The following is an 18237-nucleotide window of genomic DNA, read 5'->3' as shown; positions in this document are numbered from 1 at the left end:
AAAATCACTCCAGTGTTCTTGCCTGGAGAATCCCAGGGACGGGGGAGCCTGGTGGGCTGCCGTCTATGGGGTCGCACAGAGTCGGACACGACTGGAGAGACTTAGCAGCAGCTGCAGTAGCATCCCCTTTGGTAACCGTAAATTTGTTCTCTACATCTGTGATCCTATTTCTTTTCTGTAAATAAGTTCATGTCCTTTTCTTAGTTTCCGCATATAAGTGATATCATATGATATTTGTCTTTGTCTTACTTCACTCAGTATGATAATCTCTAAGTCTATTCATGTTGCTGCAAATGGCATTGCTTTGTTCTTTTTTATGGCTGTCTTTTCCGTTTCTTCATTTTTAAAAGCTGGATAATAATACCATCTCATAAAGTTCTCCTGATGATTGACTGAGATGATGTTTAATACATGGTGCTGAATGAACAGCAGTCAACCCATCAGCAGTGATAGTGTTGGAGTCCTATGGGTTACTGGTGTCACAAGTCCCAAAGCCACAGGCTCCCCACAAGACCAGAGACTGTCAACCAGCCACACCACAGATGGCCAGGAGAAGTGTTCAATGAGTACTCAGTACAGACCAACTATCTATATTCTGACTATTTAATCTACCACCAATGTTTTTTCTTATTTTCTCCCGAATGTATTTCCAAAGGCTTTAAAAACATGACTGTGCGTTACTTCTCCTGTATCTTAAGCAATATAAGCTAAAATCATATTTTCTTATTTTTCCATGAGTCGTCTTCTGACCTTCTACTGCGTAGAAGTTGAGCAGTTCAACAATCAATACATTTTAACTCATTATTCTAAGCATTCTATTTAATAAGTTTGGGTGACTTTGCAGGAATCCTGAGCCCAAGGCGCTACAGAAATGTCAAGACCATTTTGCAGATGCCATCACTTTGGTAGGGAAATCAGGGTGAAGGATAACATGATTCTTGAGAGCAAATGTGAGTGTTAAGTTCTCCTGCTTTATTTATACTTTGTGAATGAAATGAAAAAGTGAAAGTGTTAGTTGCTCAGTCGTATCCCATGCTTTGCGACCCCGTGAACTGTAGCCCACCAGGCCTCTCTGTCCATGGAATTCTCCAGGCAAGATTAGTAGACTGGGTTGTCATTCCCTTCTCCAGAGGATCTTACCAACCCAAGAATCAAACCCAGTTCTCCTGCATTGCAGGCAGATTCTTTACCGTCTGAGACACCAGGTAAGCCCTAAGATTTACGAAAACCTTAAACTATGAGTTGACATTAGGCAGACTTGTTTTGTTGAATTTAGGATTGGTCTAGTTATGTGGATCTTTTTTAATGAAGAATAATGCAAGAATTCTGACTATTTAAAGAAAAATTTATCTGTGTTCAGTTCAGTTCAGTTGCTCAGTCATGTTCGAATCTTTGTGACCACATGGACTGCAGCACATCAGGCTTCCCTGTGCATCACCAACTCCTAGAGCTTGCTCAAACTCATGGCCATTGAGTCAACAATGCCATCCAACCATCTCATCCTCTATCATTCCCTTCTCCTGCCTTCCATCTTTCCCAGCATCAAGGTCTTTTCCAAGGAATCAGTTCTTTGAATCAGGTGGCCAAAGTATTGGACTTTCAGCTTCAGCATCAGTCCCTCCAATGAATATTCAAGACTGATTTCCTTTAGGATTGACTGGTTTGATCTCCTTACAGTCCAAGGGACTCTCAAAAGTCTTCTCCAACATCACAGTTTAAAAGCATCAATTCTTCAGTGCTCAGTTTTCTTTACAGTCCAACACTCACATCCAGACGTGACTACTGGAATAACCATAGCTTTGACTAGATGACTCTTGGTTGGCAAAGTAATGTCTCTGCTTTTTAATATGCTGTTTAGTTTGGTCAAAGCTTTTCTTCCAAGGAGCAAGCCTCTTTTAATTTCATGGCTGCAGTCACCATCAACAGTGATTTTGGAGCCCAAGAAAATAAAGTCTGTCACTGTTTCCATTGTTTCCCCATCTATTTGCCATGAATTGATGGGACCAGATGCCATTATCTTAGTTTTTTGAATATTGAGTTTTAAGTCATCTTTTTCACTCTCCTCTTTCACTTTCATCAAGAGGCTCTTCAGTTCCACTTTGCTTTCTGCCATAAGGGTGGTGTCATCTGCATATCTGAGGTTATTGATATTTCTCCCAGCAATCTTGATTCCAGCTTATACTTCATCCAGCCTGGCATTTCACATGATGTACTTCTGCATATGAAAGTTATGACCAGCCTAGATAGCATATTAAAAAGCAGAGACATTACTTTGCCAACAAAGGTCCATCTAGTCAAGGCTATGATTTTTCCAGTAGTCATGTCTGGGTGTGAGAGTTGGGCTATAAAGAAAGCTGAGTGCCGAAGAATTGATGCTTTTGAACTGTGGTGTTAGAGAAGACTCTTGAGAGTCCCTTGGACTGCAAGGAGATCCAACCAGTCCATCCTAAAGGAGATCAGTCCTGGGTATTCATTGGAAGGACTGATGTTGAAGCTGAAACTCCAATACTTTGGCCACCTCATGAGCAGAGATGGCTCACTGGAAAAGACTCTGATGATGGGAGGGATTGGGGGCAGGAGGAGAAGGGGAAGACAGAGGATGAGATGGCTGGATGGCATCACTGACTCGATGGACGTGAGTCTGAGTGAACTCCAGGAGTTGGTGATGGACAGGGAGGCCTGGCGTGCTGCGATTCATGGGGTCGCAAAGAGTTGGACACGACTGAGCGACTGAACTGACTGACTGACTCTGCATATAAGTTAAATAAGCAGGATGACAATATACAGCCTTGACATACTGCTTTCCCAATTTGGAACTAATCTGTTGTTCCATGTCCAGTTCTAACTGTTGCTTCTTGACTTACATACAGATTTCTCAGGAGGCAGGTAAGGTGGTCTGATATTCCCATCTCTTGAAGAATTTTCCACAGTTTGTTGTGATTTACACAAAGGATTTGGCATAGTCAGTGAAGCAGAAGTAGATGTTTTTCTGGAATTCTCTTGCTTTTTTGAAGATTCAACAGATGTTGGCAATTTGATCTCGAATTCTTCTGCCGTTACTAAATACAGCTTGAACATCTGGAAGTTAATGGTTCACATACTGTTGAAGGCTGGCTTGGAGAATTTCGAGCATTACTTTACTAGCGTGTGAGATGAGTGCATTTGTGCAGTAGTTTGAACATTCTTTGGCATTGCCTTTCTTTGAGATTGGAAAGAAAACTGACCTTTTTCAGTTCTATGGACACTGCTGGATTTTCCAAATTTGCTGACATGTTGAGTGCAGCAATTTCACAGCATCATATTTTTAGGATTTGAAATAGCTCAGCTGGAATTCCATCACCTCCACTAGCTTTGTTTGTAGTGATGCTTCTGAAGGCCCATTTGACTTCGCATTCCAGGATGTCTGGCTCTAGGTGAGTGATCACACCATCGTGGTTATCTGTGTCATGAAGATCTATTTTGTATAGCTCTTCTATATATTCTTGCCACCTCTTCTTAATATCTTCTGCTTCTGTTCTGTCAGTTCAGTTCAGTTCAGTTCATTTCAGTTGCTCAGTCGTGTCCAACTCTTTGCAACCCCAGGAATCGCAGCACGCCAGGCCTCCCTGTCCATCACTAACTCCCGGAGTTCACTCAGACTCACGTCCATCGAGTCGGTGATGCCATCCAGCCATCTCATCCTCTGTTGTCCCCTTCTTCTCCTGCCCCCAATCCCTCCCAGCAGCAGAGTCTTCCAATGAGCCAACTCTTCTCATGAGGTGGCCAAAGTATTGGAGTTTCAGCTTTAGCATCATTCCCTCCAAAGAAATCCCAGGGCTGATCTCCTTCAGAATGGACTGGTTGGATCTCCTTGCAGTCCAAGGGACTCTCAAGAGTCTTCTCTAACACCACAGTTCAAAAGCATCAATTCTTTGGCACTCAGCTTTCTTCATAGTCCAACTCTCACATTCATACATGACCACAGGAAAAACCATAGCCCTCACTAGACAGACCATTGTTGGCAAAGTAATGTCTCTGCTTTTGAATATACTATCTAGGTTGGTCATAACTTTTCTTCCAAGGAGTAAGCGTCTTTTAATTTCATGGCTGCAATCACCATCTGCAGTGTTTTTGGAGCCCCCCAAAATAAAGTCTGACACTGTTTCCACTGTTTCCCCATCTATTTCCCATGAAGTGATGGGACCAGATGCCATGATCTTCGTTTTCTGAATGTTGAGCTTTAAGCCAATTTTTTCACTCTCCTTTTTCACTTTCATCAAGAGGCTTTTTAATTCCTCTTCACTTTCTGCCATAAGGGTGGTATCATCTGCATATGTGAGGTTATTGATATTTCTCCCGGCAATCTTGATTCCAGCTTGTGCTTCCTCCAGCCCAGTGTTTCTCATGATGTACTCTGCATATAAGTTAAATAAGCAGGGTGACAATATACAGCCTTGACGTACTCCTTTTCCTATTTAGAACCAGTCTGTTGTTCCATGTCCAGTTCTAACTGTTGCTTCCTGACCTGCATACAGATTTCTCAAGAGGCAGGTCAGGTGGTCTGGTATTCCCATCTCTTTCAGAATTTTCCACAGTTTATTGTGATCCACACAGTCAAAGGCTTTGGCATAGTCAATAAAGCAGAAATAGATATTTTTCTGAAACTCTCTTGCTTTTTACACAAGCCAGCAGATGCTGGCAATTTGATCTCTGGTTCCTCTGCCTTTTCTAAAACCAACTTGAACATCTGGAAGTTCACAGTTCACATATTGCTGAAGCCTGGCTTGGAGAATTTTGAGCATTACTTTACTAGCATGTGAGATGAGTGCAATTGTGCAGTAGTTTGAGCATTTTTTTGGCATTGCCTTTCTTTGGGATTGGAATGAAAACTGACCTTTTCCAGTCCTGTGGCCACTGCTGAGTTTTCCAAATTTGCTGGCATATTGAGTGCAGCACTTTCACAGCATCATCTTTCAGGATTTGAAATAGCTCTACTGGAATTCTAACAGCTCCACTAGCTTTGTTTGTAGTGATGCTTTCTAAGGCCCACTTGACTTCACATTCCAGGATGTCTGGCTCTAGATGAGTGATCACACCATTGTGATTATCTTGGTCGTGAAGATCTTTTTTGTACAGTTCTTCTGTGTATTCTTGCCACCTCTTCTTAATATCTTCTGCCTCTGTTAGGTCCATACCATTTCTGTCCTTTATTGAGCCCATCTTTGCATGAAATGTTCCCTTAGTATCTCTAATTTTCTTGAACAGATCCCTAGTCTTTCCCATTCTGTTGTTTTCCTCTATTTCTTTGCATTGATCGCTGAGGAAGGCTTTCTTATCTCTTCTTGCTATTCTTTGGAACTCTGCATTCAGATGCTTGTATCTTTCCTTTTCTCCTTTGCTTTTTGCTTCTCTTCTTTTCACAGCTATTTGTAAGGCCTCCCCAGATAGCCATTTTGCTTTTTTGCCTTTCTTTTCCGTGGGGATGGTCTTGATCCCTGTCTCCTGTACAATGTCACGAACCTCAGTCCATAGTTCATCAGGCACTCTATCTATCAGATCTAGTCCCTTAAATCTATTTCTCACTTCTACTGTATAATCATAAGGGATTTGATTTAGGTCATACCTGAATGGTCTAGTGGTTTTCCCTACTTTCTTCAATTTAAGTCTGAATTTGGCAATAAGGAGTTCATGATCTGAGCCACAGTCAGCTCCTGGTCCTGTTTTTGTTGACTGTATAGAGCTTCTCCATCTTTGGCTGCAAAGAATATAATCAATCTGATTTTGGTGTTGACCATCTAGTGATGTCCATGTGTAGAGTCTTCTCTTGTGTTGTTGGAAGAGGGTGTTTGCTATGACCAGTGCATTTTCTTGGCAAAACTCTATTAGTCTTTGCCCTGCTTCATTCTGCATTCCAAGGCCAAATTTGCCTGTTACTCCAGGTGTTTCTTGACTTCCTACTTTTGCATTCCAGTCCCCTATAATGAAAAGGACATCTTTTTTGGGTTTTAGTTCTAAAAGGTCTTGTAGATCTTCATAGAACTGTTCAACTTCAGCTTCTTCAACGTTACTGGTTGGGGTATAGACTTGGATTACTGTGATATTGAATGGTTTGCCTTGGAAATGAACAGAGATCATTCTGTCGTTTTTGAGATTGCATCCAAGTACTGCATTTCGGACTCTTTTGTTGACCATGATGGCTACTCCATTTCTTCTGAGGGTTTCCTGCCTGCAGTAGTAGATATAACGGTCATCTGAGTTAAATACACCCATTCCAGTTAATTTCAGTTCGCTGATTCCTAGAATGTTGACGTTCACTCTTGCCATCTCCTGTTTGACCACTTCCAATTTGCCTTGATTCATGGACCTGACATTCCAGGTTCCTATGCAATATTGCTCTTTACAGCATCGGACCTTGCTTCTATCACCAGTCACATCCACAACTGGGTATTGTTTTTGCTTTGGCTCCATCCCTTAATTCTTCTGGAGTTCTTTCTCCCCTGATCTCCAGTAGCATATTGGGCACCTACTGACCTGGGGAGTTCCTCTTTCAGTATCCTATCATTTTGCCTTTTCATACTGTTCATGGGGTTCTCAAGGCAAGAATACTGAAGTGGTTTGCCATTCCTTTCTCCATTGACCACATTCTGTCAGAGATCTCCACCATGGCTGCCCGTCTTGGGTGGCCCCACAGGGCATGGCTTAGTTTCACTGAGTTAGACAAGGCTGTGGTCCTAGTGTGATTAGATTGACTAGTTTTCTGTGATTATGGTTTCAGTGTGTCTGTCCTCTTGCAACACATACCGTCTTACTTGGGTTTCTCTTACCTTGTACATGGTGCATCTCTTCACAGGTGCTCCAGCAAAGCACAGCCACTGTTCCTTACCTTGGACGAGGGTTATCTCCTCACTGCCCCCCGTCCTGACCTTGAACATGGAATAGCTCCTCTAGGCACTCCGGCACCCGTGCGTCACTGCTCCTTGGACGTGGGGTCGCTCCTCCTGGCCGCCCCTGGCCTTGGGCATGGGGCAGCTCCTCCCGGCCGCCGCCCCTGGCCTCAGGTGGGGGTAGCTAGGTCCATACATGCTTCTGTTAGGTCCATACAATTTCTGTCCTTTATTGTGCCCATCTCTGCATGAAATGTTCCCTTGGTATCTCTAATTTCTTGAAGAGATCGCTAGTCTTTCCCATTGCATTGTTTTCCTCTATTTCTTTGCATTAATCACTGAGAAAGGTTTTCTTATTTCCCCTTGTTATTCTTTGGAAGTCTGCATTCAGATGGGTATATCTTTCCCTTTCTCCTTTGCCTTTAGCTTCTCTTCTTTTCTCAGCTGTTTGTAGGGCCTCCTCAGACAACCATTTTGCCTTTTTGCTTTTCTTTTTCTTGGGGATGGTCTTGATCACTGCCTCTTGTACAATGTTATGAAGCTCTGTCCACAGTTCTTCAGGCCCTCTGTGTATCAGATCTAATCCCTTGAATCTATTTGCCACTTCCATTGTATAATTTTAAGGGATTTGATTTAGGTCATACCTGAATGGTCTAGTGGTTTTCCCTAATTTCTTCAATTTAAGTCTGAATTTGGCAATAAGGAGATCATGATCTGAGCCACAGTCAGCTCCTGGTCTTGTTTTTGCTGACTGTATAGAGAATCTGATTTTGGTGTTGACTACCTGGTGATGTCTATATGTAGGGTGGTCTTTGGTGTTGTTGGAAGAGGGTATTTGCTATGACCAGTGCATTCTCTTGGCAAAACTCTGTTAACCTTTGCCCTGCTTCACTTTGTATTCTAAAGCAAAATTTGCCTATTACTCCAGGTGTTTCTTTTGCATTCCAGTCCCTTATGAAGAAAATGACATCTCTTTTGGGTGTTAGTTCTAGAAGATCTTGCAGGTCTTCAAAGAACCGTTCAGCTTCTTCAGCATTACTGGTTGGGGCATAGACTTGGATCACCGTGATAGTGAATGGCTTTCCTTGGAAACAAACAGAGATCATTCTGTCGTTTTTGAGACTGTATCCAATTACTGCATTTAGGACTCTTGTTGCCTATGAGGGCTACTCAATTTCTTCTAAGGGATTCTGGCCCACAGTAGTAGATACAATGGTCATTTGAATTAAATTTGCCCATCCCAGTCCATTTTAGTTCATTGATTCCTGAAATGTCAATTTTCACTCTTGCCATCTCCTGTTTGACCACTCCCAATTTATCTTGATTCATGGACCTATCATTCCAAGAGCCTATGTAATATTGTTCTTTACAGCATCATACTTTACTCCCATCACCAGTCACATCCACAGCTGGGCGTTGTTTTTGCTTTGGCTCCATCTCTTCATTCTTTCAGAAGTTATTTCTCCACTCTTCTCCAGGAGCATGTTGGGCACCTACCAACCTGGGGAGTTCATCTTTCAGTGTCATTTCTTTTTGCCTTTTCATACTATTCGTGGGGTTCTCAAGGCAAGAATACTGAAGTGGTTTGCCATTCCCTTCTCCAGTGGACCACATTCTGTCAGAACTCTCCACCATGACTTGTTGGTCTTGGGTGACACTACGTGGCATGGCTCATAGTTTCATTGAGTTAGACAAGGTTGTGATTCACTTGATCACTGAAGTGATCTGTGTACTTCTTTAAAAAAATTTTCTAGTGAAATATTTATTGATTCATGACTGTGTGGTCCTTTATTGGACCAGAACCTGGTGGTCCGGAGTCGACGATAAGAAAGTAAAGAGAGAAAGAAGCTGATATTCCTTGGTTTACACAGAAAGCCAATAAAGCCCCTGCATGGGGCTTGCTCTGTTCACAAAGAACTCAGGCGCCCTCTCGATGGGGTGAAGGTGCAGAGCACCTTCTCGAGAGGGTCTTAGAAGACTGGGCAGGAAAGTGAACTCAGAGAGCCTCTGCTCTCCAGGGGATCAGCCTAAAAAAGAGAGGAGGAGAGAGAGAGCGAGGGAAAGAAAGACACGGGGACCAGAGCTTTGATGGAGCAAGGGTGTGTTAATCAATAAGGTGTGGGCATATATACTGTCTTACATGGTAGTTATTCTCAGCAAAGATAAAGATTAAACTTCCAGACTTACAAAACATAGGCAATCCATATTAAAGAGAGAGAGGGTTGTAAACAATCACTTTTACCGTATGGTTCATAAGATGGAAGAGGATTCTTATCACTATATAGAGAAACCTATGAAGGAAATGCCTGGATTCTTCAGCCCCTGGGAGAGGCTTGCCTCTCCTCTTAATTCCTGAGTATTCAGGAATTAATAAGGAGCAAAGAATTCCTGACAGATCCAAAACAGCACATAGGAAGCCTCCTGTTAAATGCTTCCTGACATGTGCCCACTTCAATCAGTCTCGCCAATATTAACATTTTGCATAACTATGGAACAATATCAAAATTAGGTAACTGACCTTGGTACAACCTATCAACCTTATTAGAATTTTGTGTTATACATGAATTCATTTGTGTGCATGTTTATAACTGTGTGCCATTTTATGATGTTAATATCATATAACTATATGGTATAACTATCACAACAATTCAGATATAAAACCCTATCATCACCACAAGGCTCTCTTTCACTATCCCTTTGCATCCACTCCACTCATCTCTAACATTTTGAAACCATTAATCTGTTGTTCATCTGGATAATTTTATTGCAGAAGCATTATATAAATGAATCATGCAGTAAGTACATGGTATAGACAGTCTTTTTCCACTCAGCAAGATTTTCTTAAGACCTATCCAAGTTGTTGCATGTATCAATAGTTGATTCTTTTTTCACTGCTGAATAGTATTCCTCAGCATGTGGAATTGTTCAATTTGTTTAATTAGTCATCCATTTACCCATTGGAGGCTATCTGGATAGTTTCCAGTTTGGGGCAACTACAAATTATTAGCACTTGTGTGTATGTTTCTGCATGAACATAAATTGCCATTTCTCTGAGATAAATGCCTGAGAGTACAATATCTGAGTCTTATGGTAAGTTCATTTCTAGTTTTAGGGTGAACTGCCAAACTATTTTCCAGGGTGGCCGTAACGTTTTGTATTACTCTTAGCAGTGTAGACGTCATGGAGCTTCTTTGCATCCTTGTCAGCACTGGTGTTATCACTATTTTTTACTTTAGACTTTCTGATAGGTGGATAGTGATATCTCATTGTGATTTTAATTTGCATTTCTCCAATGGCTAATAGTGTTTAACATTTTTTATGTACTATTTGCCATCTATATATCCTTTTCAATACGATGTCAAATTAATGACTTTTATCCATTTTTAAATTGGATCTTTAGTTTGTATTGGGGTTTTTTTTTTTTTTTTACTATTGAGTTCCATGAGTTCTTTATGTATTCTTGGTAAATATCTTCTTTCCAGATGTGTAGTTTACAAATATTGTCTACCACTAGGTAAATCTGTACTTCATCCTCTAAATAAGATCTTTCAAGGAGCAAATGTTTTAAATTTTGACAAAGTCCAATATATCAATATTTTCTTTTGTAGGTTGTTCTTTCAGAGGAAAGAATAAAAACTTTTTGCCTAGTCCTAGCTTTCAAAGATGTTCTCCTGTTTTTTCTAAATGTCTATAGTTTTACATTTAAGCCTGTAATCCATTTTGAGATAGATTTGTATAGTACCACCTGGGAAGCCCTGTACACTCCGTCTCTAGAGTTTATTCATGTTATAACTGAATGTATACTTTGATCAATATCTCTTCAAAATACAATTAATTTTTGTGTGTTGGTGTTAAATCCTGCAATCATGCTGAACTCAATAGTTTTGGGATATTTTTTCTTTTATTAATAGATTCTTTGAGATTTTCTACATAGATCATCGTGTCATCTACAGATAGAGATTGTTTTACTTTCCCCTTTCCTGTCTGTATGATTTTGATTCCTTGTCTTGTCTTATTGCACTGGCTAGAACTTTCAGTACTATGCTGAGTATGAGTAGTGATTCAGGCACCCTTACCTTGTTCCCAATTTTTTTTTTTAATCAAATGTTTTAATCTGTAGGAAAAGTGACAAACTTCCTAGAAAATTGAGACAGTCTGATTTCCTTTACCTAGTACAACATGTGTATTAACTAAGGTAAGTTATCTAATGTGATTTTTAAATTAATTTATTTATTTTAACTGGAGGCTAATTACTTTATAATATTGTGGTGGTTTTTGCCATACATTGACAAGAATCAGCCACGGTGAACAGGTGTCTCCCCATCCTGAACCCTTCACCCATCTCCCGCTCTACCCTATCCCTCTGCATTTTCCCAGAGTACCAGCTTTGAGGGCTATGCTTCATGCATTGAGCTTGCACTGGTCATCTATTTTACATATGGTAATATACATGTTTCAGTGCTATTCTCTCATATTGTCCCACCCTCGCCTTCTCCCACAGAGTCCAAAAGTCTGTTCTTTACATCTGTGTCTCTTTTGCTATCTTGTATATTGTTACTGTCATTCTAAATTCCATATATATGTGTTAATATACTGTATTGGTGTTTCTCTTTCTGACTTACTTCATTCTGTATAATAGGCTTCTGTTTTGTATACCTCATTAGAACTGACTCATATGTGTTCTTTTATTTAGCTGAGTGATATTCCATTGTGTATAAGTACCACAACTTCTTTATCCATTCATCTGCCTATGGACATCCAGGTTGTTTCCATGTCCTAGCTATTGCAAATGGTGCTGCAATGACCACTGGGGTACACGTGTCTCTTTCACTTCTGTTTCCTCAGTGTGTATGACCAGCAGTGGGATTGCTGGGTCATAAGGCAGTTCTATTTCCAGTTTTTTTAAGGAATCTCCACACTGTTCTCCATAGTGGCTGTATTAGTTTGCATTCCCACCAACAGTGTAAGAAGTTTCCCTTTTCTCCATACTGTCTCCAGAATGTATTGTTTGTAGACTTTTTGATGGCAGCCATTCTGACTGGCGTGAATCAGTACCTCATTGTGGTTTTGATTTGCATTTCTCTGATAATGAGTGATGTTGAACATCTTTTCACGTGTTTGTTAGCCATCTGTATGTCTTCTTTGGAGAAATGTCTGTTTAATTCTTTGGCCCATTTTTGGATTACATCATTGACTTTTCTGGTATTGAGCTGCATGAGCTGCTTGTATATTTTGGAGATTAATTCTTTGTCAATTGTTTCATTTGCTACTATTTTCTCCCATTCTGAAGGCTGCCTTTTCACCTTGCTTATAGTTTCCTTCATTGTGCAAAAACTTTTAAATTTAATTAGGTCCCATTTGTTTATTTTTGCTTTTATTTCTGTTACTCTGGGAGGTGGGTCATAGAGGATCTTGCTGTGATTTATGTCAGAGAGTGTTTTGCCTATGTTTTCCTCTAGTAGTTTTATAGTTTCTGGTCTTACATTTAGATCTTTAATCCATTTTGAGTTTATTTTTGTATATAATGTTAGAAAGTGTTCTAGTTTTATTGTTTCATGGTGGTTGACTGGTTTTCCCAGCACCATTTGTTAAAAAGATTATCTTTTCTCCATTATATATTTTTCCCTCCTTTGTCAAAGATAAGGCCTCCATAGGTGTGTGGATTTATCTCTAGGCTTTCTGTTTTGTTCCATTGGTCTATATTTCTGTCTTTGTGCCAGTACCACACTGTCTTGATGACTGTAGCTTTGTAGTATAGTCTGAAGTCAGGCAGGTTGATTGCTCCAGTTCCATTCTTTCTCAAGATTGCTTTGGCTATTAGAGGTTTTCTGTGTTTCCATATAAAATGTGAAATTATTTGTTCTAGTTCTGTGAAAAATACAATTTGTAGTTTGATAGGGATTGCTTTGAATCTATAGATTGCTTTGGGTGTATAGTCTTTCACTATATTGATTTTTCCAATCCAAAAACATGGTGTATTTCTCTTTCTATGAGTGTCATCTTTGATTTCTTTCATCAGTACTTTATACTTTTCTATATATAAGTCTTTTGTTTCTTTGGGTAAATTTATTCCTAAGTATTTTTATTTATATTTATTTTGTTTTTGTTGCAGTGGTAAATGGGATTGTTTCCTTCATTTCTGTTTTCTCATTGTTAGAGTATAGGAAGGCAAGAGATTTCTGTTTATTCAGTTCAGTCAGTTCAGTCACTCAGTCGTGTCCAACTCTTTGTGACCCCATGAATCGCAGCATGCCAGGCCTCCCTGTCCATCACCAACTCCCGGAGTTCACTCAGATTCACGTCCATCGAGTCAGTGATGCCATCCAACCATCTCATCCTCGGTTGTCCCCTTCTCCTCCTGCCCCCAGTCCCTCCCAGCATCAGAGTCTTTTCCAATGAGTCAGCTCTTCGCAGGAGGTGGCCAAAGTACTGGAGTTTCAGCTTTAGCATCATTTCTTCCAAAGAAATCCCAGGGCTGATCTCCTTTAGAATGGACTGGTTGGATCTCCTTGCAGTCCAAGGGACTCTCAAGAGTCTTCTCCAACACCACAGTTCAAAAGCATCAATTCTTCGGTGCTCAGCCTTCTTCACAGTCCAACTCTCACATCCATACATGACTACTGGAAAAACCATAGCCTTGACTAGATGGACCTTAGTCGGCAAAGTAATGTCTCTGCTTTTGAATATGCTATCTAGGTTGCTCATAACTTTTCTTCCAAGGAGTAAGCGTCTTTTAATTTCATGGCTGCAATCACCATCTGCAGTGATTTTGGAGCCCCCCAAAATAAAGTCTGACACTGTTTCCACTGTTTCCCCGTCTATTTCCCATGGAGTGATGGGAAATCTTCGTTTTCTGAATGTGGAGCTTTAAGCCAACTTTTTCACTCTCCTCTTTTACTTTCATCAAGAGGCTTTTTAGTTCCTCTTCACTTTCTGCCATAAGGGTGGTGTCATCTGCATATCTGAGGTTGTTGATATTTCTCCCGGCAATCTTGATTCCAGCTTGTGTTTCTTCCAGTCCAGCATTTCTCATGATGTACTCTGCATATAAGTTAAGTAAGCAGGGTGACAATATACAGCCTTGACGTACTCCTTTTCCTATTTGGAACCAGTCTGTTGTTCCATGTTTATTAGTTGTTCCCAATCGTAAAGAAAAAGCCTTCAGCCTTTCTTTCAAAATTAAGAATAATGTTAATTTTAGATTTTGTTTTAAGTGCTCTTGATCAAGTAGGGAAAGTTTTCTTCTATTTTTAGCTCGTTGAAAGGTTTTTTTTTTTTTTAATCATGAGTGAATGTTGAATTTTTTAAAATGTTTTCTCTGCATTAACTGATATGATCATATGATTTTTCATCTTTAGCCTGTTGATAGAGGGGATTACATTTGAATGATTTTGATATTTGAGGAAGCTTTGCATATCTGAAATAAAACCCCACCTGGTCATATTATTCTTTTTAAGAAAAAACTGCTGGATTCAACTTACTGATACTTTGTTGACAATTTTTGTATATCAGTTTGTGAGTTACTGATTTGGTATTTTCCCTTTTTGTACTATCTGCTTTTGATATCAAGGTAATACTAGTCTCATAAAATGAATTACAAAGTGATTCCTTCTCTATATTTTTTGGACATGATTATATAAAATTGGTGTTAATTCTTCCTTAAATGCTTGATAAAATTCTCCAGTGAAATAATTTGAACCTAGAGGTTTCTTTTTTGTGAGCTTTTAAATTATAAAATCAATTTTTATAATAATTGTAGAACTATTTAGATGACATTTCATCTTGACTTGAATTTTCATTATTCATGGTTTTCAAGCTATTAGTCCACTTCTTTTCTGGATTTAAAACTGCAAAGTTGTCCATTTATTTCTTTATTATCCTTTTAAAGGCTACCAGATTTGTAGCAATATCTCCTATTTCATTCCTGATGTTGGTAATTTGTCTTTTTTCTTTTCATATCTATCAGTCTAGCTAGAGGTTTACTAATCTTGATTTTTTTCTCATAACAATCAGATATTTGTTTTTATTGATTTTCTCTATTGTGTTACTGTTTTCAGTTTATTTCTGATGTTATTTTTATTACTTCCTTCCTGTTTATTAATTTCTGTTATTGTATATTTAATGGCTTGACTTTTACACTTAAAAAAATTCTTCAGCATGGAAATACACAACTATATATGTATAAAGATGTTCATCACAGTACTGAGACAGAACCTAAATTTTCATGGTGGGAGATGGGTTAATTAAATTATGGTCTATCTATACAGTGGGATACTATGCAGTCTACTACTACATAACATCCTATTAAAGGGGCTTCCCTTGAAGTTCAGCTGCTAAAGAATCTGCCTGAAATGCAGGAGACCTGGGTTTGATTCCTGGCTTGGGAGGATCCTCTGGAGAAGGAAATAGCAACCCACTCCAGTATTCTTGCCTGGAGAATCCCATGGATAGAGAAGCTTGGCAGGCTACCATCTATTGGGTTGCAAGAGTCAGACATGACTTAGTGATTAAACCACCATAACTTTCATTTCTTTGCTGAGATTGTTTCATTTGTTTCAAGAGAATTTGTAATTATTCTTGAAGTATTTTTATAACAGCTGCTTTAAAATTCTTGTCAGATATTTCCAACATCTGATTCACCTCAATGTAGGCATTGTTTGATTGTCTTCTCTCATTCAAGTTATGCTTTTCCTGGATCTTGGTATGAGTGATTTCCAACTATATTTTGGACATTTTGGATAACATGTTAGGAGACTCTTGATAGTACCTAAATATTTTATTTTAGTAGCAGTCACTCTATTTAGACTTAGAGTGTAGGTTCTGGCCAACTTTTGTGAGCTATAGTTGCAATGACAATTTGTTTTCAGAGCTCCTTCAGTACTGATATGGGATACTTTGTTTTGGTATTATTTGGGCTCTTGCTTTATTACTGGGCTTCCCTGGTGGCTAAGTGGTAAGGAATCCACCTTTAATGCAGAAGACACAGGTTCAATCCCTGGGTCGGGAAGATCCCTTTGAGGAGGGCATGGCAACCCACTCCAGTATTCTTGCCTGGAGAAGTCCATGGACAGAGGAGTCTGCAGTCCATGGGGTCCCAAAGAGTCAGACAAGACTGAGCATCTAACACTTTCACTTTCACTTTATTATTGTAAGTGCCTCCTGGGCTGCTTAGTCAGTGTGGAGCAGGTGATGAATCCCTAGCCAGGCAATATTTGGGGGGAAAAGTAATGTCAGGACAGAAGTCTAATCATACTAGATATTTTTAAATGTCACAACATATAATAATTAAAATACTGGTGCAACACTAGAGAGATTATGGAAAAGCACCGAAGCAATCAGAAATAGATCCAATAAACCTGTCAAGGTAGCATTTCAATCTAGTAGAACTGGGAATCTACCAGTGACTACCACTTGGAGAGTCCACTTTTTAAAAAGGAGCCAATTACCCCAATACAATTTATTGAGTAGTCTATCATTTCCCCTACTGATCCGAAACACCAATTTTTTCATATACCAAATCAATTTCATTATTTTTTAAGTTTTTTATTCTATTCAAACAAACTATTTATTCTAGGAATAAGATCCCACTGTTTTAATCACTTTAGTTTTATAATTTGTTGTATTATCTGGGAAAGTAAATAACTTCTCAAACACTGCCATTATTTTATATATATCAACTAATAGGATGTTGCTCAGTCATCTCTGATTCTTTGTGGCCCCATGGACCATAGCCCACCCTCTCTGTCCTCGGATTTTCCAGCAAGAATTCTGGAGTGGGTTGCCATTTCCACCTCCAGGGGATCTTCCCGACCCAGGGATCAAACCTGCATCTCTTGTGTCTCCAGTGTCCTCTGCGAAGCTTATTTATTTATTTGGCTGTGTCAGGTTTCAGTTGCAGCACTTGGGGTTTCCTTTGCATCATGTGGGACCTTTCCTCGTGGTATACAGACTCTCGAGCTGTGGTGTGGGCTCAATAGTTGGCAGCACGTGGGCTGCAGAGCATGTGGGTTCCAGTAGTTGCAGCATGTGAGCTTAGTTACTCTGTAGCATGTGGATCTTAGTTCCCCAGCTGCAGATCAAACTCATATCCCCTGCGTTGGAAGGTGAATTCTTAACCACTGGACCCCCAGGGAAGTCCCCTGCTATTATTTTTTAAATCACAAATTTCTAGGCTAATAACTAAAATATATTAGTATGAAAAAAAGCCAACCATAGGAAAAAAAAATGTATATGTGCACATATATTTGTTTATATGTATGCCTCTCTCCACAGATATACCTATGTTTCTATATATAAATACATGTGCATATATACATATATAAAAGACGCTTACTCCTTGGAAGGAAAGTTATGACCAACCTAGATAGCATATTGAAAAGCAGAGATATTACTTTGCCAACAAAGGTCCATCTAGTCAAGGCTATGATTTTTCCAGTGGTCATGTATGGATGTGAGAGTTGGACTATAAAGAAAGCTGAGAGCTGAAGAATTGATGCTTTTGAGCTGTGTTGCTGGAGAAGACTCTTGGACTGCAAGGAGATCCAACCAGTCCATCCTAGATGAAATCAGTCCTGGGTGTTCATTGGAAGGACTGATGCTAAAGCGGAAACTCCAATACTTTGGCCACCTCATGAGAAGAGTTGACTCACTGGAAAAGACTCTGATGCTGGGAGGGATTGCGGGCAGGAGGAGAAGGGGACGACAGAGGATGAGATGGCGGGATGGCATCACTGACTCAATGGACATGAGTTTGAGTGAACTCCGGGAGTTGGTGATGGACAGGGAGGCCTGGCGTGCTGCGATTCATGGGGTCGCAAAGAGTTGGACACGACTGAGCGACTGAACTGAACTGATATACATATATCCATACCTATATTTACATGCTGTGCTGTGCTCAGTCACTCAGTCATGTCTGACTCTTTGCAACCCCATGGACTATAGCTCACCAGGGTCCTTTGTCTGTGGAATTTCCCAGAGAAGAATACTGGAGCAGGTTGCCATTTCCTTCTCCAAGGGATCTTCCTGACCCAGGGGTCACACCTGCATCTCCTGTGTCTTCTGCACTGCAGGCAGATTCTTTACCCACTGAGCCACCTGGGAAACCCCATATATTTGCATTGGCACAGACAATTTTTGGAAGGGCACGTATGAAGCTAAAATAGTTATTTCCAGGGAGTGAGATTGTTGGGGATTCTATTGATGAAAGAGACTTTCCCACTTTGGACCGTTCTCCACTTTTAATGTGTTCTTTAGAAAACAAATATGCATTTCTTTTATAATTAAGACAATACTTGATTTGATTTGCCATAAACCCAAACCTATACAAGGGCATATCCTGTATATCAGTCTTTCTCAATTGTGGCCGCACATTAGA

General features: G+C 39.9%; 1 protein-coding gene across 2 annotated transcripts in view; it reads left to right on the top strand.

The window, feature by feature from the left end:
- The window catches only part of AMOTL1 (angiomotin like 1), a 201545-nt gene that overhangs the window by 5081 nt on the left and 178227 nt on the right, over positions 1–18237 (top strand). Inside the window, exon 1 of one of the 2 annotated variants that reach the window (XM_040257898.1) lies at positions 11043–11058. The exons of the other annotated variant lie outside the window; for it this stretch is intronic. The gene's annotated coding sequence lies outside the window, so the exon portion shown is untranslated. Of the gene's footprint in view, positions 1–11042; positions 11059–18237 lie in introns of those variants that run through there. 2 annotated transcript variants of the gene reach the window in all.

The sequence above is a fragment of the Oryx dammah genome, unplaced genomic scaffold (assembly GCF_014754425.2).
Source record: "Oryx dammah isolate SB20612 unplaced genomic scaffold, SCBI_Odam_1.1 HiC_scaffold_17, whole genome shotgun sequence".
Lineage (NCBI taxonomy): Eukaryota > Metazoa > Chordata > Mammalia > Artiodactyla > Bovidae > Oryx > Oryx dammah.
This window is presented reverse-complemented; position numbering and strand designations above follow the sequence as displayed.